Below are 13,253 nucleotides of genomic sequence, written 5' to 3'. Positions count from 1 at the left end.
ATAGATAACATAACAGTAAGTATGTTAACAGCAAGCCATTATGAAATAACCCATAAGGCCAACATAACTGTTTAAAATAATATATTAATATCAAATCATAATAATAAATAACATTAATAGATTAAAGAAGATAAAGGGTGGGGAGAGAGAGAAAAACAAACCATTAGTGACCTTGCAGGTGATATTACTACACGGACTAATAATGCATACTTCTACAGGTGTGCAGTGTTAGTTTTGCGTACAGTGACTCCAGTTCTTGTATAGATGATACTGCACGTATATACCTCTCAAGCTGTTAGCATGGGTCAAGCACTAACAAATGCAGGTACGCAACTACAGGGGATTGTTTTAGTTACTGTGCTCAGAAATTGCTACCAAGGTGTTCAGTAAACAGATTTGCCTATAAATTGCATTCCAGGTAATGTAATTTATCTGCTAATCAAGGACCGGACATATGGGGCATTAGTCATTACATTTAGAAAAATCATCACATTTGAGAGGTATGTTCATGTACATTAAGTAGACTAGACAGCCGGTGATTTCTTAGATGGCTGCCATTGGATTAGAACCCACAATTTGTGACTCCAAGGAAAATGTGCACTTAATTAAACAGTTGACTGCTGTCAGATTAGAAAAGGCATGCAGTGCATACAGGACTACTTCACACTTATTGGACAGTATTATTTATCAAGGCACTATCCTGATTTACACTTTATTGAGATCATTCTTTAAAATCTGGCACTTATACAAATTGATATCTGCCCAGAACATGAGCTAGCTTACCCATATACCTTGTTCCTGGAGTGGGAGGAATATACGGCATTATTTGACTAAAAATGGCTGCAACACAGGCTTGAACCTTACTGTGGGTGTTGCACTACATTTATCAGACAACATTTTTCTGTAGCCTTTATTCATCTCCTTTTTACAGTTGACAGGTGTCAGATTAGAACACACATGCAGTGACTACAGCCATACTGCACACTTATTTGAATGGATTACTTTTCAAAGCACAATCCTGCTTTAAACTTTATTGAGAATGTACCTTAAAATCTGGCATTTATACACATGGATATCTGGCCAGAACTTCAGCTACCTTACCCATATACCTTGTTCTTGGAGTGGGAGGAATATACAGCATTATTTGACACAAAATGGCCAGAACACAGGCTTGAATCTTACTGTGGGTATTTCACTACATTTATTAGACATCTGTTTTCTGCAGTCTTTATTCATTTCCTTTTTACAGTTGACTGGTGTCAGATAAGAACATACATGCAATGAATACAGTCATACTGCACATTTATTTGAACAGATTAGTTATCAAAGCACAACCCTGCTTTAAACTTTATTGATAATGTACCTTAAAATGTGACATTTATACACATGGATATCTGGATAGAAGTTCAGATAACTTATCCATATATCTTGTTCCTGGAGTTGAGGAATATACATCATTTGACAAAAAATGGCCATAACTCAGTCTTAAACCTTACTGTGGGTAATGCACTACATTTATCAGACATTTTTTCTGAAATCTTTATTCATCTCCTTTTTACAGCTGACTGGACTCAGATTAGAACACATATGCAATGACTAGAACAACAGTGAACACGTATTTGTTTGAAAACAGTACATATGACAGCACCATCACCATTTACAACTGACTGATTACTGTTGCTTCAAGCCTGGCACGTACAGCATGGATAGCCCTGTCAGACTTCTGAGAAATAACCCAGATACCCTCGTCACACAATGAGCAGGGCAGAACAGTAACTGTTAATCTGGGTAGCCCGCAACATCAACTGATGTTTGGAAGCTATACTACACAGTAATGCATGTTTACTTGATTTACCTTGCTTTACCATTTCAGGTAGGCAGTGACACATCACATTACTAAACATATTACATTTCCCTGCTATGTCATACCTGACTGTTATGACTGCAAACTTTGTAAATAATTTATTTTGACAGTATGTTATGCATTAGGTTAATATGTTGATGTTTCCTTACTTACAACACACATGCTTCATCCTGGTCAGGCATCCTGCATGGGACTGGACATTGCAAGCCCTCTCATTTGCAGATGTTGAAAGAGAAGCAAATTATTATGCATACCAGTTTTGCACAGATTCAGCATGTATATTTCTAAAGTACTGGCAAACATACTTACACATCTGTGGGATATGCCCAGCCCTAGCCTCTTGGACCCAGGTGTCCAAGGTTCCCCTCTTTCTTCACTTCAGGTTGTTATAGTGGTGAAGACACTGATCACCAGTGCAGGGGATATCAGTAACACTGGTAAGATCCCTAGCCAAATGATCCCAGGCCTCAAACTTACATTCTGAGCCCTGGTAATCACCCTGCAGCAGCTGGGGTTTGTACTATTTCACCAGGAGTCCAAAAAAACTCTGGACTCCTGCCCACCCCACCTCTGCACCTGAAAGTATGCTCCCTCTCCAAAATCACCAGGCATACCGACAGCCAAGTGAGATTCCAATGAATAGTGTGAAATTCCTGCCTATTGGCCTTAATATAGGCTGCATTCCTGCCCTTACAAGTCATACTGTAACTTTCAAAAAAGAGCCACATTGCTTAGCATCATGCAAACTAGTTCAGTGGAGTGACCATCGTGCAAGCTCACACAACCCATGTTTCAGCAAAGCTTAGCAACGGGCAAACATTGTAGGCCACTGACCATGTTTAAGCGGTGCTTAGCATCAAACAGCTTTTCTAAATGTAACAATTTTTTATTTTGAATTAAATTCCATTTCAGTCACATCAGACATTTTTACAGCAATATATGTAAATGGTATGACTGGCCAGGACTCAAACCTGGGAGCTACTACAAAGTAGGTCATGATTCAACCTATTTAGCCACTTGGGTATCTTCACACATACTACTAAGGCACTTGTTAGCATTGCTAAGCACTGCTCTGTGCAAACACCAATTAAAAGAAAAAAAAATATGGCAGGCGTCTGCGATGTATGTAAAAGCACAGCTCAGCATCTCTAAGCACCATGCCGCACAAACTGGCAGATTAAAAAAAATAGAAAAAAAATGAAGAAAAATAAATTAAAATAATATTTATACAATAGCAGAGTACATTACAATGATTATTATCCTTTACTTACCATCTGTACAGGATTTTCCTGGACAGACCACAAGTATGGGGCAGCCTCTATACTACTGCTTGCATGGATTCAATATCTGTGTTACTGTGATTTCCCTAGGCAGCATGCCATGATTAATATGCATGGTGCTCTGCTAAGGAGGAACCATGGCCGCGTACATGGATACATTCCATGTAGGCTCTACACGGACTTTATTGAATCCTGGGGAGAGTCTTAAAAATTAAAAATAAAAATAAAAATTCCCTAAAATTATTTGGCAGATCAGTCTTAATGCAATACCACTTAGAAATAATAGTCAGAGAAAAGGTTAACCTGAAACTGTACCATGGCCTCTAGTCACAGAGACAGTTGAAGAAATAAGAAAATATTAAAAAACAGGAGTAGCATGGGAGTTGAAAAGTGAAAAGAACAGTTCTATAGTTTTAGTCATGAAGCTTAATGGGACAATTAGATTCTTTAATGAGTTTGGGAAGTTGAAAAAAAACTCCAAAGCTTATCAGTTACCCTATGCCTAGAGCAGATGAATTAGAAAGATTAGATAAGGCATGATTCTTGTCTGTACTTGATCCCATGAAGAGGTGTTGCTAAATTTCCTTAACATCTGACGTCAAACAGAAAAAAAAAACTTTTCACCTGTGATGTTTTTTTTTTTTTAGCATACTGTTGTTTTTTCAGGTTACATGGTATCCCTGAAATATTTCAGCACCATTTGGATTAAGTGATAAAACTCCATAATAAGTATGCCACTGCTTATTTGAATGAGGCTATCATTAACTCCAAAGAGTGAGATTCACACTTGATAAACAAAGTTTGTGGCACAAGCTTACTTCTCTCCGCACTGTTTAACTTGAGCTGTTTTCATCAAGCTCTTGGAAACCCACTAACCGATGAGTAATTGTTGGCAAGGCACCAGTAACACTTTGGAGTGCCAGCTGAAGAGAGGTACTAAATTTCTCCCTGACAGATAATGATACAGTGATGGAATTATTGGTCAGAGAAATTCATGGAGAGAGAAATGCAAGTCCCCCTTCAGTCTTTTCCATTCAACTCATTTAGAGTATGTTAAGCTTGATTCCAAAGAAGAGGGAGGGTGAATACTTAATTCTGTTTTCCTCAAGTGTGTTCAGTGAATGATGGAATCAGCAGATTCCATCATAAATACTTTTCTTTAGACAGTATGTTACGGGATATTTGGCAGTTTAAGGATCCATGGCTGGCAAGATTGGATATGGACTCAGCATTTTAACTTTGTTCTGTTTGTAAATAAGATTGGTACTTGCTAAGCATGTACTTTGAAGGCAGTTATTATTTAGGTATGGCCATGCATTTGGGCTGTGTAATGGTGTGCACCACTTCTGAAGAGTTTAGCTCAGCTTTGCAAATGGGCTTAGAATGGAAAGCTTCCAGGCATCTGACAGTGCATTACTTGAATAACTTTGAATTGTTGAAGAATAGAAACAAGAGGCACAACAAGGGCTGAATGTTTTTCTAGAGTTGTGTCATCTCTTGAGAGTGCATCTTCCTTGTGATAAAATTAAAAACTCAGTTAAGTTCCTCATGTTTCCAGGTCTTGAGGTAGATGTAGCTTCCTCGTCATTTAGACTGCCCAGAGTTAAGCTGCAATGTTTATGTTCCTCTACTGGATCATTCTTGTCAGCTAGTAAAATCAGAGTGAGAGAAGTTATGGAACTGATGAGCCTGTTAAACTTGCATGCCAAATAGTAGCCCCTGGAAGGCCATTTGCATATTCCCTAGCTAACCTGTTAAAAGGTGGAGTCAAAAACACAATAGGATTGTGATTACTAGGAAATTAAAAACCTGTATTTGTCGTCTTTTTTTTCCTGTATTTCAGCAGCATAACACTTGGTGGTAAATACATTATTTTAATTACTAAAACATAATAATACCAAAAAGTCCTTAGAACTGATAGGATGTACAGGACATCACCTGGTTAAAGAGAAAAAGAAGGGTGGTGGAGACTCACTTTATGTGGACTTGCAGTTTGAATCATCTACCATGTTTCAGGGGAATAAGTCTGAAATAATAGGCATCAATACAGGCTGGGGAAAAGTTACGTGGGAGAGGATACTTTTCTACAGACATCCTAGACGTGATTCAGTCAATTTCGCTCTAATATGGAAAAATGCTTCCAACAGAGTTACAACATGCTAAAAGGGGGTTTATCTGCACAAAAAGTGAAGTGGGATAACTAAGCTTTGAGTACTGATAGTATGATGCTAAATATTACCATTAGTAATGACCTTCAGTATACTCAGATGGTCGTTAGCTCTACTAGAAATGATACAACATTCGATGTTGCATGGTTTAAGGAAGGCATGGTTGTAAATAACTGTCAAATTGAACTAGAGTTAGTAGGCTCAGACTATTCAAGTGTTAGTTATGGAGTGAATAAATTACAATGAAGAAATCTTCAATAGTGCAAAAACAAAATATGAACATTTATCAAGCAGATTATGCAGCCATTAGAAGAGCGCTATCTGCATGAAAGACAGACTATTTCAGAGTGCTGTGCCACTTTTCATTATCACATGTACTCATTAATTAAATCCTATATGCCATATAAGATGACATCCAAACACTAGAAAATGTAATGCATGCTGCACAATGAAACTGGAAAAAAAGAAAGTAGCTATGGATTAAGTATAGTAACAGTATTAGGAAAGACAATAAGTATTAGGAAGTATGTAATAGTTTTAGGAAAGTGGTAAAGAAAATAAAAACAAAATATAAATATCAGTTGGCATCTAATACTGCAAAAAAGATGCCCATAGTGAGATTAGAATTATAAAAGATGATATTTGGATTACCAATACAACTCAATTGGTATCCATATTTTCACAGAAAGTTTCAAAATTGTTAAAAAGGAAAAATGCTAGAAAACATCAGTTATAATGAAGAAAGAGATCACTGCCCCAAAATATCACAGGACATAGTAATGGGAGCTCTAAAAAAATAAAGTCTAGCACTGCAGAATGTGTAAATGGCATATTGTGTTGTTCTTGAATAACATTACAGACCTGGTGGCTGCATTACTACATAGGCTGTTTCAAGTCAGTTTAGAAACAGGATTTGTTCCAAAATAGGGAAACCTGCTTTGGTAATGCCAGCATCTAAAGGAGACCAAATGATTACAGTGGGAAGCTATCACTCCTTCAGTTTGACATGAATTATTGGAAACTCATTAGAGTGAGTAATTTATGAACTAATGATTGAGAAACTACTACCCAATTTGGATATTTACCAGCATGGAGTCTATGAGAGAATGTTGGACATGTCATATCTCAAAAAATTCTATCAAAATATTCGGCAAGCAGTGAGAATGGGTCTGTCAGTGGATGCAATGTACTTGGACCTCACTAAGACATTTGATTCAATCCCAGATAGTGAGGTTATGAAGATAGTATATAAAATAATTAATGGTTATCTAAATGGCTCACTAATAGAACATATAGAGTTTAAATGGAGGATGTTACCTCAAAAGATGTACATTTCACTGTGGGTGTACCACAAGGGTGAGCTCTAGAACCAATTTTGTTTACATTATTCAGGTCAGACTTTCCAGTAGACCCTGGAATGTCTACATGCATGCTTGCTGATGACACAAAAATTGGGAAAAATGTGGACTTAATAAAGGATCTCTCAAAGTTGCAAAGGTGTGTGGTCATTGACAAAGCAAACAGATTTTAATGTTGGGAAAACAAAAATATTGCATTTTGGGAAAAATAGCCCTTGCTAGATATATACTATAAGTGAGATAACATGAAGTACTTGGGTATTATTGTAAATAGGGGCATACCTCTCAGCTGTCCAGATTTTCACAGAAGTTCCAGATTTTACCTCATATTTTTGGTCTGTTCCTCATAAAATATGTGTTTTTTCTGGATTTTTGTGGTAAATTAGAGAGAATTGAAGTCACTAAATAATAACAGGCATTTGAGTTTCAGAATTCATATCTGCCATAAAATGCATGGTAACACAAGAACTTTTATTCTAGCAACTTTCTAAGTTTATAAGAGCAATATTTAAAATTTGTCCCTATTTTTGGGGCTTTGCCCCTCCCCTCAGTGTTACTGGTTTTGTCCAGATTTTTTGTGCTAAGAGGTTGAGAGCTATGGACAGGGGCTTTTATATGGGGACAATATTCAAGTGACAATTAGAAAGTTCTTCATAATTATAAAGGATATCTTACAAGGCATAACCAGTAGGAAAGAAAATATTCTACTACCTATCTGCAAGACTGTAGTAAGACCAATAATTGAATATAGTGCAATTGCTTGCATGTATAATTACTCTCAGTACCACAGGCTGGAAAGGATCCAAACATATTTTACAAGACAAATTAGTAAGGCTAAACATCTGTGTTATGAAAACAGGCTAAAAGTTATCATTGTATTCAGTTGTATATAAATTGGTAAGAGGAGATTTAATTCTGATCTATACAGGTGAAAATGATGACACCATGGCAGCAACATAGGAAATGAATTTAGGGCTCATGCTATGGGAAACAAAAACAAATGTTTATTTGTGAACTATCCTCCTTATAACCGTACTATAGGGACAAGATCATTCCACAGAAAAACTGGTAAACTAAGAAAGAGTGTTTGAACAGATGTTAGAAAAGCTGGAAGTCTAGAGGCATTTAAAAGTGCAGTAGAGCAATGGTTTAACAAGGATGTCTATAACTACTCCATTACACTTGACAAACTCTTTTAAACCCTCTTACGAGACTTAGAATTTGAATTTATGAAGGGGTTACAGCTGACAATTTTCATTTGCTTACGAATGTAGCAAGGAGTTGTGACATGGGTGCTTATTTTACAGGGAATTTTTTCCACCCTTGTGGCCTAACTGGTCCACTGACAGGAAAAAGGATATTACATTTTTTGAACATTTTAGGCATTTTTAAGTGAGCCTCCTGAAAGAAGAGTTTGTGCTGTCACATCAACTTATTCTGGCTTATTTAATATCCCACTGGCTGAAGAGTAAAGCACTCAGAAGTGTTAAGGTGCATCTAGCTGCACCAAGTTTGTTTGTAAGATTTTTTTTTTTTTTTAGGATTTTGGGATGTTGCAAAAAATAGCTGGTGAATAGGTTGTTAAAAGCCTGGGAATCCTAACTCTTACTGAGTCATGGTACCCGATTATTAAACCTTTGTTGAAAAGTATTTTAAGATGAGCAGACATAACAAACTCATGGTTCATTTCACGGCAGTAAACCCTATAACCTAATCCAATTCTAGTAACTCCACTAGACAAATTTTATCCAAAACAAAGTTCATATTTTCCATAGTAAGAGGGATTTGTTTTAATGTTCGGTGAACTATAATAGTAAAGAGGTTACTTTTATACTCACCTTATTCACTGGCCTTTGGAAACTTTGAGGCGGTTTTAGCCCCACTCCGCTTGCCCTCGCTCCGCGCCCCACCCTGCCCCCATATCCCACACGCCCCCACCACTGCTTCATTTATAACTAACTTAGCCACACCTTCTCTCCCCTTTCAACCATACATAATCACTTCCCTATTACCTCACCACCCACACACCACTTTTCCTGTTAACCCTATTTATACCACTAGGGAATAGGCCCATCACCCTAGGACAATGCATTCCATCCCTTCCACTCTCAACCCCAGACTTATAACTATACTTCTCATACTACCACTCATACTCATCCCATATATATTAACTAGATATGAAGACAAGCTATACTCAGGCTTCCACTATCCCAAAAATAGAACCACCACCCCACTTATCTCACCTAAGACCGAGCTCACAACCTACTATCTAACCACTACAACAACTAGACCTCTCAACCAGTATCTTAACAAACCAAACCTAAAACATTTTAAATCCAAATATGTTCAAAAATTACTATTAAACTAATGCGACTAATAGATTACCTAAGAAAAGACATAACTAAAGACGATGACATCCACCCTAACCCAGGTCCATTGTCCACCACCAAACCTGATACCCCACCTTTCTCTCCCAGGTCACCTAATTCCATGCAAATTTACCACCTAAACATAAGAAGCGTAAACAATAAAGTACATAACCTTCATGCCCTTTTAGCAACCTATCTCCCCGACATATTGTGTCTAACTGAAACATGGCTTAAACCAACAACCAAAGATAATGAGATTTTACTACCTGGCTATAACATACTCAGGGCTGATCGTACAAAGAAAAAAGGAGGCGGCATTGCGGTCCTCTATAAAAGCTCACTAAACGTCTTACCTTATCCCATTCAACCTCCCCTGTTCTCCAACGCTGAAATTTTAGCCCTAAAAGTGCAACTAAACAAACAAAAAAGTATAAATCTAATTGTGATCTATATCCCCCCTGGGAATAACCCTAGCACACTTGAAAATATTCTTAACTGGTTAGCTAATAACTGCCCTCAAGAAACAATTGTTCTGGGCGATGTTAACATTGACTGGAACCTATGCTCCTCAGACTCAAACACCATCCACCTAAACCTTTATGGCTTCTCACAGATCATATCCTCGTCCACCAGAATCGGAAACCCTAACCAAAAAGAGAGTATCCTAGACTGGATACTCATAAATAGTCACCCTAATATGTACAAGACCGGGACTCTCCCCAATGACACTAGTGACCATCTCATCACATACATAAGAAAAGACAAAGCAGTCAGCCCCAAATCACCCACTTACAGATCTGTAAGAAACAAGAAAAACTTTGACATCACAAAATTCCTAACAGAACTCAAATCCTGTAATTGGTCAACCCTAAAGGATCTTCCCCTAGAGGAGGCAGTAATATATTTTAATACCACATTTCTAACCATACTTGACTCTCATGCCCCAAAAAGATTAATCAAAACAAAATCACAATTAGCACCTTGGCTAACAAATGACTCCAAAGTCAAAATCAAACTCAGAAACAAAGCATGGGATAAGTGGCATACAACTAGGCTACCCCTAGATCGTATTAAATTCCAACAGCTAAGAAATGAGACTAAAAAAGCCATCTCACTTGACAAAAAAAAACATTACTGCCAACTACAATATAAATACCAAAATAACCCTCAAAAGTTCTGGACAGGAATTAATAATCTTCTCCACCCAGGTAAATCCTCCACTCCTACCCCAGCAACACTATGCAATGAGAACCTGAAAAAGTAGCAAACTCCTTTAACACCTTCTTTACTGAGACTATACAGTCCTTAGCCAAACAATCACCCGCTACCTCCTCCTCAATAACATGCTCTTTTCCCAGCACACCACCATCCTTCAACCTTCAGCCCATTCCTACTTCCTTGATCCAATCTTTATTGAAGAAACTGAAGTCAACTGCCCTCTCTGCAGATCTTCTCCCAGCCGAATACCTGCAAAAAGCTGCAGATGTCATAGCATACCCAGTCTCTATCTTAATTAATCGAACCATAACAGAGTCTACTATCCCCTCAATTTGGAAAATATCTTATGTAATACCATTCCATAAGGGTGGCGCCTCTACAGACCTTTCAAACTATAGGCCAATAGCCATATTTTCACCACTTGCCAAGATCATGGAAAAATGTGTGCACAATCAACTTCTACAATACCTCACCCAGAATAATCTACTTACCGACTCTCAACGAGGTTTCAGACCTGACCACAGTACTACACTGCCCTCCTTTCCTTCACTGATACAATTAACCATAATCAGAATAACAAAAAAATATCCTCAGCTCTCTTTCTGGACCTGTCAAAAGCATTTGACATGGTTAACCACCAGCTGCTACTCCACACACACTGAACACTCTGTACTTAGACAACCAAACCCTTGATTGGTTTCATGCTTATCTCTCCAACAGACAACAGGCAGTACTCTGGCAGAATCAGCTCTCTCAACTGTTACCTAATACCATAGGGGTCCCTCAAGGTTCCATACTAGGACCTCTTCTCTTTTCAGTCTTTATAAATGATCTTCATACAGTCATCCCTCAGGCCGACTGCATTCAATATGCAGATGACTCTACACTACTCTGCTCTGATATATCCTTAGTCAACCTACTATCCACAACCCAGCTCACTTTGACTACAGTAGAAAACTGGTTTTCAGGCCGAAACCTGATCCTGAACCCAAACAAAACCAAACTACTACTCTTTCATCCTACGCAGAAACCCTCTCCTATTCCCTTTACTATACAATCTAACAATGGGACTATCATCTCCCCTGACTCCCATACCAAACTCCTTGGAGTTACCATTGACAATAAACTGCGATTTGACATGCACATTAACCAGACCATCAAAACCATTAACAAGAAACTAGGGTCTCTATACAAAATAAAATCTTTCCTAACTCCAAAAGCCAAAGTAGCCATCGCCCGCTCACATCTCCTCTCAACCCTACTATATGCCTCCCCCATACTGACTAACCTTAATAAAGTTGACCTGAACAAACTTACAAGCTGCTATAATAACATTGCCAGATTTGCAACTGGCATGCCTTACAGGACCCACCACTGCCAAAACCTATAAAACCTGGGCTGGATTGAACTGCCAAACCTTATTCATTTGAATCAACTCCTTGAGGCTTTTAAAATTCTCAAACAACCTGGCAACTCTCCAGCACTGAAAAACCTTATTATACCGTACACTAATCTCAGCTGCCTACGCTCATCAAATAGGCTACTTGTCCAAACAGTCAAATCCCATAACTCAGGGGAGATTCTCTGTTTGCCAACACTATTGGTAAAATATGGAACTCCCTCCCCTCTAACCTCACTCTATCAAGCTCCCTAGTCCAATTCAAAAGGATCTAAAACTCCATTTCAAGTCACACTGGCTATGTCAGTGCTCTGTCCCAGACTAACTCTTCTTTATGAAGCCAAAGTCCACGCTCCAACTAATGAATATCCCTAGGACTTAAACTCTTTCATTTATGATCTAACACTGTATTACCTAATCGAATAGATGCCCAAAACATGAAGCTTGACAACCTTTTACTATATAATAGCATAATTTCCGCTGCTATACAACTGTACTTTGAGAATGCTACTCCTAAGATGTTACTTCCTTAGATCATATGTAATTCTCATGTTCTTTTCCCCATTGCACATGCTATGCTTCTCCTTCACCTATGTGTTATTAATGTAACAATATGTAACTTTGTAAATTGTATGACATTTGCTTTTGTATCCCATACGTTATTTGCTGTAAATGTGGTGCTTTTCTCCCCGGGCCTCCGCTGAAAATGGACATGTATCCAGTCGGATCATCCCGGTCAACAAATGTAAAATAAATAAATAAATAAATAAAATAACATCAAATGACTATCATACTTATATAGCCAAAAAAGACAACCTTCACAGCCTCAATCACAGTGGTAAAATAAAAATCGGTGAACAAAAAAAACTATTGTGTAAACCAAAAAAGGACATAGCTATACATTTTAATACTGATAAAGCATGTTACTAGTGAATTCAATGGTGACAGAGACGGTGAACTGGATTTTAGGGAGTTTAAATGGCAGTTGGAATTGAATGCTCACAATACCCTGGGTTTCAACTGTAATATAAATTACAAAGTGGTGCTCCAGAGAAAATTACATTATGAGAAATGCAAGTAATGTACCACTTAGATACACTAAAAAGGCTTTTAAGTTTTTTTTGTACATATTTATTACATTGACTTATTGACTTATTAGGACTCAGGATTGTGTCTTTTTAAACCATCTGCCTTTTAAATTAATTTTAATTAAGTTAATTGATAGTTTCTAGTGATTTGTATTTTGTACATTGGGTGCTTAATGTGAGTGTTTGATTGTGCTTTTCCTTCTGAAGAAGACCTGTATATGGTCGAAAGCGCTTAGTCAGTATTAAAATTACATTAAAGTTTATAACTATGCGTCCTTTTTTTTGGTTTACAGTGTTTTTTGTTTACTGATTATTATACTTTTACCTTGTGGGTGATGGTTTTTACCTGGTTATATACAAAAACTTTTCATATCAGTGAATTGTTAGGAACTTTAAAATGGAGTCAAGTTGTTATTATTGGTGAAGCTATTTTAGTGCAGATTGTTACATCCAAAACAGAATAAGCAAGTCTGGGTCACCAGGTGATGCTAGATAGATCTATAACCACT

Source organism: Protopterus annectens, chromosome 14.part0 (assembly GCF_019279795.1).
Source record: "Protopterus annectens isolate FY-2018-M chromosome 14.part0, PAN1.0, whole genome shotgun sequence".
Lineage (NCBI taxonomy): Eukaryota > Metazoa > Chordata > Ceratodontiformes > Protopteridae > Protopterus > Protopterus annectens.
This window is presented reverse-complemented; position numbering follows the sequence as displayed.